General features: G+C 39.3%; 1 long non-coding RNA gene across 1 annotated transcript; it reads left to right on the top strand.

The window, feature by feature from the left end:
- The first annotated feature begins 10,890 nt into the window (after nt 1-10,890).
- Nucleotides 10,891-11,454, top strand: LOC143123869 (uncharacterized). Its single transcript, XR_012986932.1, has 3 exons — nt 10,891-11,133; nt 11,208-11,289; nt 11,354-11,454. It is a non-coding gene; the product is annotated as an uncharacterized LOC143123869 (long non-coding RNA).
- The last annotated feature ends 1,078 nt before the right edge of the window (nt 11,455-12,532 follow it).

Raw genomic sequence — 12,532 nt, 5'->3', positions numbered from 1 at the left:
CAGAGCAAGACGTTAGAGATGGCGCATGACATGCAGTGATGCCTCAAAAAAAAAAAAAAAAACGCTATTTAAGCACCGAAATGAGGCACCGAAATCCACGTTGTTATTCGATGCAGTTACTACCGTTTGTGTCGGCACCGGTGCCATATAGAGCTGGTAAGTCCCGCCCATCCGCTAAACCCCCAGTGGACCTCTAGATTGAAAAATCGTCAATGCAAGTGAATGTGAGAAAATAATTATTTTCTGGTCCCGTTTGAATTGTGCCATGAATGTGAACATATGTTGTCTGTGAATTTTTTATATAATTTTTCATGTTACGAGTTTGACAGTATATTATATGATTCTTCGGCTATCAGTTGTGGAAAAGACATAACGAGAAAGACTACATGTCGCCTGTGACGTGAGCTAGCTCTAATCGCTAACATTAACTGAGATGCTAGTTTTTGTAACGGCAGGAATAAACACACATGGTAACAAAAATATTCGAAACATGTCTAGCTTCACTCAATACATTAACACTATGATACAGTGTGATTGTAAAGTTGTATGGTTCACTGTGTTCAAAGTCAATCTTAATAACCCTCTACATCTCGACCAACTGATGGTTGTTATGGGAAACTAGTTAGATGTCGTCTAGCGGAAAGTTGTAGTCCACAAAGTGCTCTCACACAAAGTTTAACCGCATCAAACTTCTACCCGCTCAATTGTAGCAATCTTTACACGAAAATGTATATAAAAAATTCACAGACAACATATGTTCACATTGATGGCAAAATTCAAACGGGACCAGAAAATAATTATTTTCTCACATTCACTCGCATTAACGATTTTTCAATCTAGAGGTCCAGCGGGGATAGCGGAAAGGGCGGGACTTACCAGCTCTATAGAGCTGCACAGTCCCGCCCACAGCCAAAACGCGGTTAGGTGCCGGATGTAAGATTCCCATTAATTTGTCCCATTGACGTTTGGAAAAATCCGTATCTAAAGAGTTTTACAGCATGTCTTAGGCTAACCAGCTACGGCATAACTCATAAGCATACAACATATCATTTCGAGTGAAAAAACGAAGAGAAAATCCAAAAAAAGTCAAAGGTACAAGACTGTACATATTTTCATTTCCGAGCAAAGGAACTACTCATCCCATAAACCACCGCTCCTCACTGAATAATATAAGCAATGCACGAACCGCGCGAAATTATTTCAAAACTGGCTACAGCACGCGAACCCTTTCCTCCAAACAGTGATTTTTATATAGTGAATGTGCAGTTAATATCAGTTATTTCAGGAGTAATCGTGTAAATAATAGTGTTTTGATATTGAATTTTATATTTATCATCGTGTATTTTATATCGTGTGTGTGAAAGCGGTTAACGTTAACGGCAGTGCTTCGTAACGTTACCTGACTCATCCTATGCTGTCATCATTGCTCAGTCAGGCTGATGCATGGACTGGTGCATGGTCTGCTCTTGGACCACCATATTCAGTTTATTAATTTGCCGTGAATTATTACACAAAATGTTCATTAAATGCACAAAGTATTCCTAGGTTAATGATTGATATGAATCATACAGTATGAAGGCTACAGTAGCCTAGCTAATGTTAACTAGCACTGCTAGCAGCATTAACGTTACCAACCTCCCTGCTTAACTCACCACAACTTTGCTAGGCTTGTCCCTCATGCTGCTGACCCTTACAAAACCCACAAACTGACTCTCGGACACACAACAGTCAATAATGTGACCCGATTTAAAGTGGCTTTCACCCCTTTGGACACTCACTAAAACATAATATATTTCATACCTGTGTTGCAGCATGTAGGCTAATGTTAGCTGCATTATGTAATGACATACAATGTCGGAAATGCTAAAGGTTAGCCTGTCGGCTAGTGCTAGCCTACCTGAAAAGTTTGAGTGTTTAAACTAACAGTGGTCTATTTGATAGTGTATTGGCCCTGACTAAGTTCGTGTGATGTATAAACCCCAATCCTTGTTGATACAAGTACCAATATTTGTCAAGAACGTTTTTAATCACATTAAGATTTTCGCCATGTTTGTCAATATTTTTCCACTGAGAAAGTTTCAAACTATGACCATAACGGCCTTTCCACCAATCAGAGGCATCACTGTGGGATTGTGGGATTGTTCAGGATTGTGGGTAATGAAGTACTTATCCAAGAGATCGCGAATAAAATGCATTTTATTTTATAATTAACAGGGTTTGACAAAACAAACAAAGAAATTGTTTACAGCTACAAACCTAAAGTTGAATGTGGTGATGGTATGTAGGTCTAGTTACATTTACAGTATTCGTCACTTTTCGAGTTTGGAGTTTTGAATGCTCTGCATTTTCAAGCTTTGTGTAGGTCAAAGATTGTTAATCTGATTTTGAAATGAAAAGCCGATACAAAGCCTAAGGCCATCATTATCATCTCACAGTCACAGAAGCCTACATACCTTTGGGTGTCAGGTAATCCCACAGATCTTGTTTGTAGTTCCCCATTTCCTCGACCAGAAATGTATGAATCGAAACTTAATAAAGATATATAATCAACAACACAGAGTCTGAATCAGTAAGTTTGAGACACAGACCTGGGGAAGGTAAGAGGATACTCTGTTTTATTTTTACTGAGGAAGGTAATATTCCAGGTTTTATTAGTGCTGTTAAATCTGTTTTTTAATAAGTATTCTTTTTTATTTAAATATTATTTTGAAAACAATTATTGTTATTATTATTATTATTATTATTGTTGTTGTTGTTGTTGTTGATGGTCCCTAAATGCTGTGTTGTACGATTCAGAATATAAACTGTCAATTTGGGAGGAGTTGTTGGTCACTATTTTATGAACATCTAACAGAGTTGTCCAGTATAACGTTTTGTCATCTGCCTAATTGAATGGATGGAGTTTTCCAATTGATTTCTCTTTATCAATCTGTCCAGTATGTGGAGAGATCAGATCACAATTACTGATAGTTGGATGATGGCCAGTTCAAACGTTATCTGTAGTTTACAAAACAATATATAGAAAGAGACTCTACATTGGGAAAATAAGTTGTGCATTTCCAAATGTGTGATTATACATAATGGAGTCATGTAAAACAGCAATTTTCATGAAAAAATGTTGGACTACAAAAAAGATGTACAAATTATCTTAAGATAAATGATGTATGTTTACTCCATGATATGACAGTTTCCATTTCACACAGAGTGAATTCTGATACCTGTTACGCTTGCAACACACTCTGGTAACCGGAAAAAACACTGAGAGGTTTATTATCATACTGGAAAGCGTTTTTCTGTCCCTCCCAAGTATGTAAGTGTCAATTTCATTTAAGTAGCTATGTAGGATTGTCAGAGAATGTTCACATTCAAAACATTGGCAAGTGTTCCTTTTAATCGCTAGACAAGCCTCTCGTTGGTTGCCAGATTGAGATTTCAATGTGATAAGTCACCCTCAATACAGTATCTGATCTACATACAGTGCATACGGAAAGTATTCACAGCGCTACACTTTTTCCACATTTTGTTATGTTTCAGACCCCACCAAAAAATTAGTGTTTGGAGTGCTTTGCAAATGTATAAAAAAATGAAAGACTGAAATATACCATTTACATAAGTATTCACCCCTTTTGTTATGACATAATGGTCCTTGAGATGCTTCTACAACTTGATTCCATGAATTCACTGGACATTATTAGGAGAGGCACACATCTCTTTATATACTGTAAGGACGCAGACATTTTCTTATACCCTTCCTGTCTCGCAGGTCTATGGACAATTCTCTCGACCTCGTGGCTTTGTTTTTACTCTGACATATACACCATCAACTGTGAGACCTTACATAAAGAGATGTGTGCCTCTCCTAATAATATCCAGTGAATTCATTTAGGCACAGGTGGACTTGAATGAAGTTGTAGAAGCATCTCAAGGACTATTGATAGAAGTAGGATGCACCAGAGCTCAATGGCAAGTGACAAAAGGTGTGAATACTGATGTAAATGGAATATTTCAGGAACGTAGGCTAATCGATTGCGGACATGTACAGACAGCCACAGACACGGAGCATATAGTAGGCCTACTTTCACTTCTAGAGTTTTCACTTTCTAGAGTGTGCATTCAGTATGTGAAAGATGCTTCATACCAAAATAGCGATCAAACATTATCAAATTTATCATGACATGTTGTCACAAACACTTATTCCTATTAGAAAATTAAAACCAAAATCATGTAAGTAAAGACTATGTTAAAGGGATATTCCACCATTTGGAGAATTACACTCATTTTCCACCTCCCCTTGAGTTAAACAATTGATTTTTACCTTTCTCAAGTTCATTCAGCCGTTCTCTGAGTATGTGGATACCACTTTTAGCTCCAGCCTGGCATAGATCATTGAATCGGATTAGACCATTTGCATCTCGCCTGCTAGCATCACGTTTAAAGTGACTAAGATTTCCGGTAATTTTCCTATTTAAAGGAATTATCCGGAGTAAAATGCACTTTAGATCGATTTACGGATGATTGGGGGTACATACGTTGAGTTGACATCAAAATCATGTCATTCGAATGTGTTTTGAGAAAGTTTGATGGTACCGTTTTCAGTCACAACTCGTAGCCTGGAAGTCAGCGGGGCATTTCAATTGCGCCGCTACAAAACGCTATTTTTATACCTCTTCTACAGTTCCAAACAACATAACACTTACGTGGTAGTGAGTAGAGGGTCCCTAAAGCCAAACCGAAGTATCCCAAGGTCTTTATGTGGTCGAATAGATAGTCCAGAATGAATTTCATCAAGCCAGTACCTTTCCGGAAATGTTGCCATATTTGCCGCCACCTTCAGGGGAAAGTACGTAGGAGTCTTATTGATGAGTGTGTTGTAACACGCTCTGGAAATTCAAAATTTCGTCGCCGTTTTTAAAAAAAAAAAAAAAACAGTCACTTTTTGAATTTTTTTTACACTTTAAGATGATACACATATTTATACTCTGCCTGGCTTGATCTTATTTGCAGTGGCGCCGGCAGGCGTAATCCTGTATGCACCGTGCGTACAATTTTTTCACGGCTTCATTTGTGAAATCATTCAATATTAGCCTACAACAATAAAAAAAACAACTAGCCTATATTTATTGACTCATGTGCAATCTGAATATTGCCATTATTTCGAATAAAACCGGAATATGGTGTGCATGGAAACCATAGACTATAAAATATGAAAACGTAGGATTGTCATGACATGATAACGGTTGGCTTGTGGCGGTTTTCAGGCGTGGCTTTGGATGGGTCAATTCTGGCGCTTAAAAACACAACATTCCATTCATTCATAGGATAATAGCCTAAATCATTCAGTCATGAAAAGAAAACAACAGCAGCAGCTTATTATTTTTCAGGCGTTTAACCGTAACGTTAAAAGACGTACTGTTCTTAGCAGTGATGCTGACAGCAGTGAGAGATTCTCCTCTACGGTCACGGTCACTTACACATGTTTAAAATGTTGAATTGTTTGCTTTTCTCTGTAGGATTACAGTATTTAAAACAATAACGCACTGTTTGGAACAGGGATTCAGTTAATGCATGGAGCAGAGGTTCTCAACCTTTTTGGGGCTAAGGCACGTCATGACGAGTCGGGCTGGTGCGGGTGTTACAAGTCCTTGACTGCGTAGGCCTAGGCCTATCATCTAAAAGTTTTGGGACAACCAAAACAGCAGTGCAATGTATTTAGAGTGTTGTGAGTGTTGTTGGGTTGGGCAGTGAAGTTATAATGCGCATAAGGTATGTTCACCTAATTTGAGTCAGAGCCTCTTGCTCTGTAAAGGTATTCCTGTCCATTCCAAACTGCGTTAAAATAGTGTGTTTAGCAACCAGATTTTTAAAAAATTCCCGGGAGAGAAATCTCCCTCATCCCAGAACTTTTAAAAAGCTTGAAACACCACTATAGCCCACGTAGCCTACAGCCAGTGTTGTAAAAGTTAGACACGGTAGGCAATTTGATAAGGGATGACATGGGTAGGCCTATAGGTTGACGTGATTAAGAGGGGCTTTCTGTTCCAATTTTGTAAAGGTTTTTCTTAGACTCAATAAGGAGAGGGCTACACGTTAGGCTAGCCTATATTTACCAAAAGCGCAAATTTTGTAAATAAGGTCGGGTATCTTTTTTTTTTGGGGGGGGGGGGCTGGGCCACGTATGGTGTGTACTATGAAATACAACCCTAGCGGCGCCCCTGCTTATTAGTACAGAGCAATCGCCCCATTTATTGATGATAAGGCCAATCACTGTGCTAGGCAAAGCTAGCAAGCTCTAGACAAGCTAATGCTAACATTAGCACAACAATACAGCATAGAATTGCCTACTCTGCCCTACTAAGGCAAAAGACCTTAACTCACCACAGTGTGAAACTGAGAAAAATGACTTTAAAGTTATCTTAATGTCCTGACAATTGAGTAATAGGTATAATATTGTAATTTTCACATTTTGAAGTGTTTACCTGTATTAATCTATCTACAACAAAATTTGAACTCAAATTTAACCTTTGACCCTTTTTTGGAAGTTATTAGTTATTATTCAAATATTCTGCCTTAGTATTCCCCACAAAATGACAATCGGTCATACTAAGGCAAAATACCTTAACTTCTATTTTATAGCACAATGTTATGATAACAATGATAACTTTCACTTAAAATTAGTGATGCACCGATGTGAAAATTGTGGCCGATACCGATAACCGATATTAATTTTGCTGTTATGGCCGATACCGATATTTACCGATGTCGATATAGCTGTATAGAAAACACATTCTTATGATAATCAAATAAAGAGCTATTTTCCAAAATGAATTTTTTTAAATAACGTTTCAATAGCCTACCTTAGAACACCAGAGGATTACAATATAATAGAATATATCTGTATTATTTTATATCCTGATATAAAAAGAGAGAATACTGAATGTCTGATATTTATGACAGCACTTTATGCAGATTAGCCTATAGGTATGGCACACTATAGGCATACTATTTATATTACAACTCTCCCTCTTTAATTCAGCTGTGTGGTTGAAGCCTGAAAATATTGTAAACAAAGTAGCATAGTAGCATAGTTGGCTAGCTTATCATAGTCTACTGATTGGACTGTTCAGTTTCCCCATGTGTGTTTAAGTTTAAAGGTAATACTTGTTCCCCAGATAGCACATTCATTTTGGCCCAAAACTGGCTTGGCATTTTGGCAGAGTTTTGGAGGGATGTACGGCCCATATATGGCCCATATTTTGCAATATGTCTACATTAGTTTTATACATTAATTGCTATGTCCTAGTGCACTAGGCTCATATTGTTAAATTAGCCTATTATGTCAATAGATATTTTTGCAACAAAAAAAAACACGAAGATTAAATGCATTTCATTGTGATTCATTGTATTTATTAAGTAATATCAGCATACTTATTACTGTAAACGGGTCGACTGTTGGCAGAGCAAACATAATTTCTTCTCACAGAATCTGAAATTGACAACATACACACAAAGACAAAAGAAACACAATTACTAAATCTACTCTTTAAATAGCCTTGGAAATTGTTTAGTCAAGTTTAATTCAGATGCAGTCATTGAGTGTAGGGTAATATTAGGCCTACAGTGATTGAAACTTACCCCATTACTATTGCCTTAAGGTGCAGCTCCACTGAATGCCTTATGCACTGAAAACAGAAGATAAGAAAGGGAAATACGTGGATGTGTTCATTGATATAAGTCTGTCTGTGTTTTAAAAAAGTTTGCCACCTGCAGAGCATTTAGGTTAACATGTTAACTAGCTACTTAGCTAGCTATATTAGGGCAAAATGAGGCTTTATTGCCATGATAAAAACTTACCCATTTATACTGCTTGCTGCAGATTTCTTCTCACAGCATCTGAAATTGACAACATAAACACAAAGACAAAAGAAACACAATTACTAAATCTACTCTTTAAATAGCCTTGAGAATTGTTTGTGAAGTTTAATTCAGATGTGGTCATTGAGTGTAGGGTAAAAATGAGGCTCTAGGCCTACAGTGATTGAAACTTACCCATTACTATTGATAAGCACACAATTACTAAATCTACTCTTTAAATAGCCTTGGAAATTGTTTAGTGAAGTTTAATTCCGATGCAGTCATTGAGTGTAGGGTAACAATGAGGCTGTATTAGGCCTACAGTGATTGAAACTTACCCCATTACTATTGCCATAAGGTGCAGCTCCACTGAATGCCTTACGCACTGAAAACAGACGATAAGAAAGGGAAATAAGTGGATGTGTTCATTTATATAAGTCTTCTGTGTTTTAAAAAAGTTTGCCACCTGCAGAGCATTTAGGTTAACATGTTAACTAACTACTTAGCTAGCTATATTAGGGCAAAATGAGGCTTTATTGCCATGATTAAAACTTACCCATTTATACCGCTTGCTGCAGATTTATAGCATCTGAAATTGACAACATACCGGTACACACAAAGATAGAATAAACACAATTACTAAATCTACTCTTTAAATAGCCTAGGAAATTGTTTAGTGAAGTTTAATTCAGATGCGGGACATTAAGTGTAGGGTAAAAATGAGGCTGTATTAGGCCTACAGTGATTTAAACTTACCCCATTACTATTGCCTTAAGGTGCAGCTCCACTGAATGCCTTATGCACTAAAAACAGAAGAGAAAAAAGGGAAATAAGTGGATGTGTTCATTGATTTAAGTCTGTCTGTGTTTTAAAAAAGTTTACCACTGCAGAGCATTTAGGTTAACATGTTAACTAGCTACTTAGCTAGCTATATTAGGGCAAAATGAGGCTTTTGCCATGATAAAAACGTACCCATTTATACTGCTTGCTGTAGCTCCACTGAATGTATTATGCACTGAAAACAGAACAGAAAAAAGGGAAATAATTGGATGTGCAAGATTGTGGTGAAATGGGTTTCCACCTTGAGTCATCTTGACTGACAGGTTATTGATTAGGGGGCGTACCCTGGATTAGTATTTAAGGAAGTGGCTCTCGACTAGGCCTGTCAAACTCGATTCCTTTTAAGGATCCGGGTTATTCTGAGTCACTCACTAAACTGATCCGGGTTGAACGAGTCACTTGAGTCACTTGAGTCAGTATTGCTAAATCACAAAGAAATTCAGTCCTACGTTCAAGCAGTGCAGTGGGGTGCTTCATTTCGTTAAGTGCCTTCTCATGTTGGATGTGGATCCTCCATGATTTGAAACCAGGTTTTTGCAGTACTTGCATTTAGCCTAAGAGTTTTGCTCTCCTGGTCAAAGTGCATCCACACATTGTTCATCTTTTTGGTGCTCATGTTCAGAAACTTTGATCTTATTGACAGAGGGTAGCCTATATTATAATAATTAATTATGTGTTGTTGTTTTGTTAACAATAGAAAATTTGCCTAGGTCTAATGCTACTCTGCTACAATGTTTATTACCACTACTATACTAATAGTAGGCTACTAGGAATCTATTCTAATAGGTATTATAGGCAGGTAATACTAGGCAACTAATATTATTAGCCTATTAATCATAGCTATATATATATATATATATATCATGTTAGGTAGCCTAATATAATATCATATAATATAATATAATATAAAATAGCCTAATATAATAGCATCAAAACCTCCACCCACTCACGGGAAAGAAAGCAGTTTGAGCCAGACTGTTTATTTATTGTCTTAACCTAGCCTAAGCAATTGACTTTCAATGTAGACATAGAAACAGGTACGTAGAAATGCCCTGCAGTGAATAAATTATTATTATTGTTATTATTATTATTATTAATACTACTACTATTCTTATTAGGCCTATTATTATTATCACCTTGACACGAGTAGAAACTAGGCTACTTGCTCATCTACAGATCCACTCATGACAATGTAGCCAGCTGATTCGACTGACTCGCACTCATAACAACATAATGTAACCGGTACGCCCGGCTGATCCAAATGACCCAGGTAGGCTAGCCTACTCAAGCAACTCCATACAGAGCTTACAATGTTTCGGACTGTCTTCGCGACCTAATTGCATTTTAAAGTAGGCTATGCGTGCAGAACATATGTTATTTCAGAAGTGAAAGCATGGCTTTTGTTGTGGATATGTTTTTCACCTTGACGAGGAGTTACTCTAAAGATCCACTCATGACATGACAACGTAGCCGGCTGATTCGGCTGACTCGCACTCATAACAACCTAACCGGCCAGCCCGGCTGATTCGACTGACCCGGGTAGATAGGCTACTCAAGCAGCTCCATGAGCGTGCAGTTCGGACTGTCTGCACGACCTAATTGCATTTTAATATGCTACATCTATACACCAAATCTAATTATGTCTAGGCTACATGCAGAACATTGAATGTTATTTCAGAAGTGAAAGAAATGGCTTTTGTTGTGGAATTGCTTCACCTCGAGGAGGAGCTACTCGCTCTTGCAGATCCACTCATGACAACGTAGCCGGCTGATTCGACTGACCCGTACTCAACGTAGCCTAACCGGCCGGCTGATCCGACTAACCCGGATTGCTACTCAGCCGCTCCAATCTGAGTCCCATGGTCTGTGAGTCTGCAATGTTTCCGGCTCTGCGGGAAGTTAACCAGTTATCTCGGACTGCCTGCTCACTCAGTCGCTTGAGTTGATTTGTGGAGTTGTGGTGGCCTACGGAATTGTTACATTTTTGGCAGTTACGATGGCTAGGGCTAGGAGGCTAGCTAATGTCGCAAGAGGTTTGTGTGTGGCGCTGTTTATCGTTTTAGATTGAATTGTAGTAGGACTCAACTGATCCGGGTTAATGATACTAGAGACTCGCGACTCATGGGTTAATTTAAAGACACGGGTGAAAGATCCGAGTGAGTCACGACTCAAACACCTTTACTCTCGACTGACGTCGTTCAGTCAGTGAAAGGACTTCCTGGTTAGTGACGTGGGATACCGGTAGCTTTGTGTGCGTGTAGGTGAAACCGCTGGCTCAACAGGTAAGCACTGCTTGCTTTCCCATTGTTTTAAATGACTCTCTTTGAGGTGGAATCTTAGCTGTTTGTTCGGTCGTGTGTTTTAGTGCGGTTGGTATTTGCTTTGGAAACTCGCATGCATTACGTCCAGTGGACCGCAACGCGGGCAACTTGTTGGTGTCAGGTAGGCTATCATGCTCAACATACTATTACGGCCTCTCTGCTTTGTCACATATCTAACGTTGTTGTCCGCTTTAGTTTGCTATCAGCAGTAGAGTGGTGAGTGCGTTGTCTCTCCTCCTCGTACCTGTAATTGGATCATAGGATCGCCAGCTTTGAGGTATGTACGTTAAAGCAACGCTGTGCAGTCTATTTTTAGAACAAGCTGCTAATCGTAATTTTAGCTTTTGTTGTGCTTTACAGATTGGCCTATATGCTGGCTATACTCATCGGCTGTTCCCACGTCCTAAGAGACTGCTGCTTTGTCTCCTTTTAGTGTTTGTCTTGTCATTATAACTTAGTAATGTCATGTCCAATTATTATTATATTTGTTAATCTGTGATCTTGCTAGCTACTGGCTCTGGCTGGTGTTAGGACTTTTGTTTTGTTTGTTACAATGCATGCTTGGGCTATGCAGTGCTGTGTCGCCGTTTCTCGGGCCTAACCTGCATGCACTTCTTTTTACTTTTATTTGTTGGTTGTGGGAGAAACCCTGTTCTACCTGTGTTGCTACTCTGCTTGCTGTGCATGTGCATGTGTGTGTGTGGGTGTGTGCATGTTGGTTTACAATCCCAATGCTGTGACCAGGGTTGCTGTTCTTCCCCCGCTCGGGGATAACCCCCAGTCTGTCTGGGTTGCTACCCTGCTTGCTGTGCATGTGCATGTTTGTGTGTGTGCGTAGGTGTGTATGCCTGCCTGTCTATAATCCCAATGCTGTGACCAGGGTTGCTGTCCCAGTTGACCATTGATGAGCTGGAGCACCAAACCTGCTGCCGAAGATAAGTAGCATTTGTAGTACTGCTAGCATCCCTGGCTTGTAAGATCAATCACCCTGTTATTTAGTGCTTGTGTCTCCTCTTCCCCTCTGTCAGACAGGAGCAGTGTGGCCCACGTGAGCGGAGGACTGAGTTCGTGGTGGAGGCCTTCACTTTCCCTTGCTGTGTGCACATTGAGGTGTCTTTTGCTTGGATTGCAGTGTTTCTCTCATGCATGGTGTGTATTTTCTGGATCCCCTCCCCTCTGTCCTGCAGTAGTCCGGCTCGCTGTGGTAAGCATCTGCCCTGCTCTAGTTACCCCTCCCCTGAGACCAGGTCACTTGCCTAATAGCAAGGTGCTAGTCAACCACATAACTACAGTGCCTTATATAGTAGCCCCCTGGTCACTGTGTCAATTGTGTGGTTGTGTTTTACTGTGCAACTGTAATAATTAATGTGTCATGTTTGAATAAATATTTTTGATGCAACGCATGTCTCCGGCTCCTTGGGTTTGACGAACCTGTGTGCTCCAATTACCCTCAGGGGTTAATCTAGTTTAGTTCCTTGTCCTAGGGGCCGGCCTCCCGTCCCCTAGGTGGCGTAGTCGAT

This window comes from Alosa pseudoharengus, unplaced genomic scaffold (assembly GCF_046254945.1).
Source record: "Alosa pseudoharengus isolate Yale_2024_CS ecotype anadromous, Long Island Sound unplaced genomic scaffold, YU_APseudo_1.1 YU_APseudo_1.1_scf_1, whole genome shotgun sequence".
Taxonomy (NCBI): Eukaryota; Metazoa; Chordata; class Actinopteri; order Clupeiformes; family Clupeidae; genus Alosa; species Alosa pseudoharengus.
This window is presented reverse-complemented; position numbering and strand designations above follow the sequence as displayed.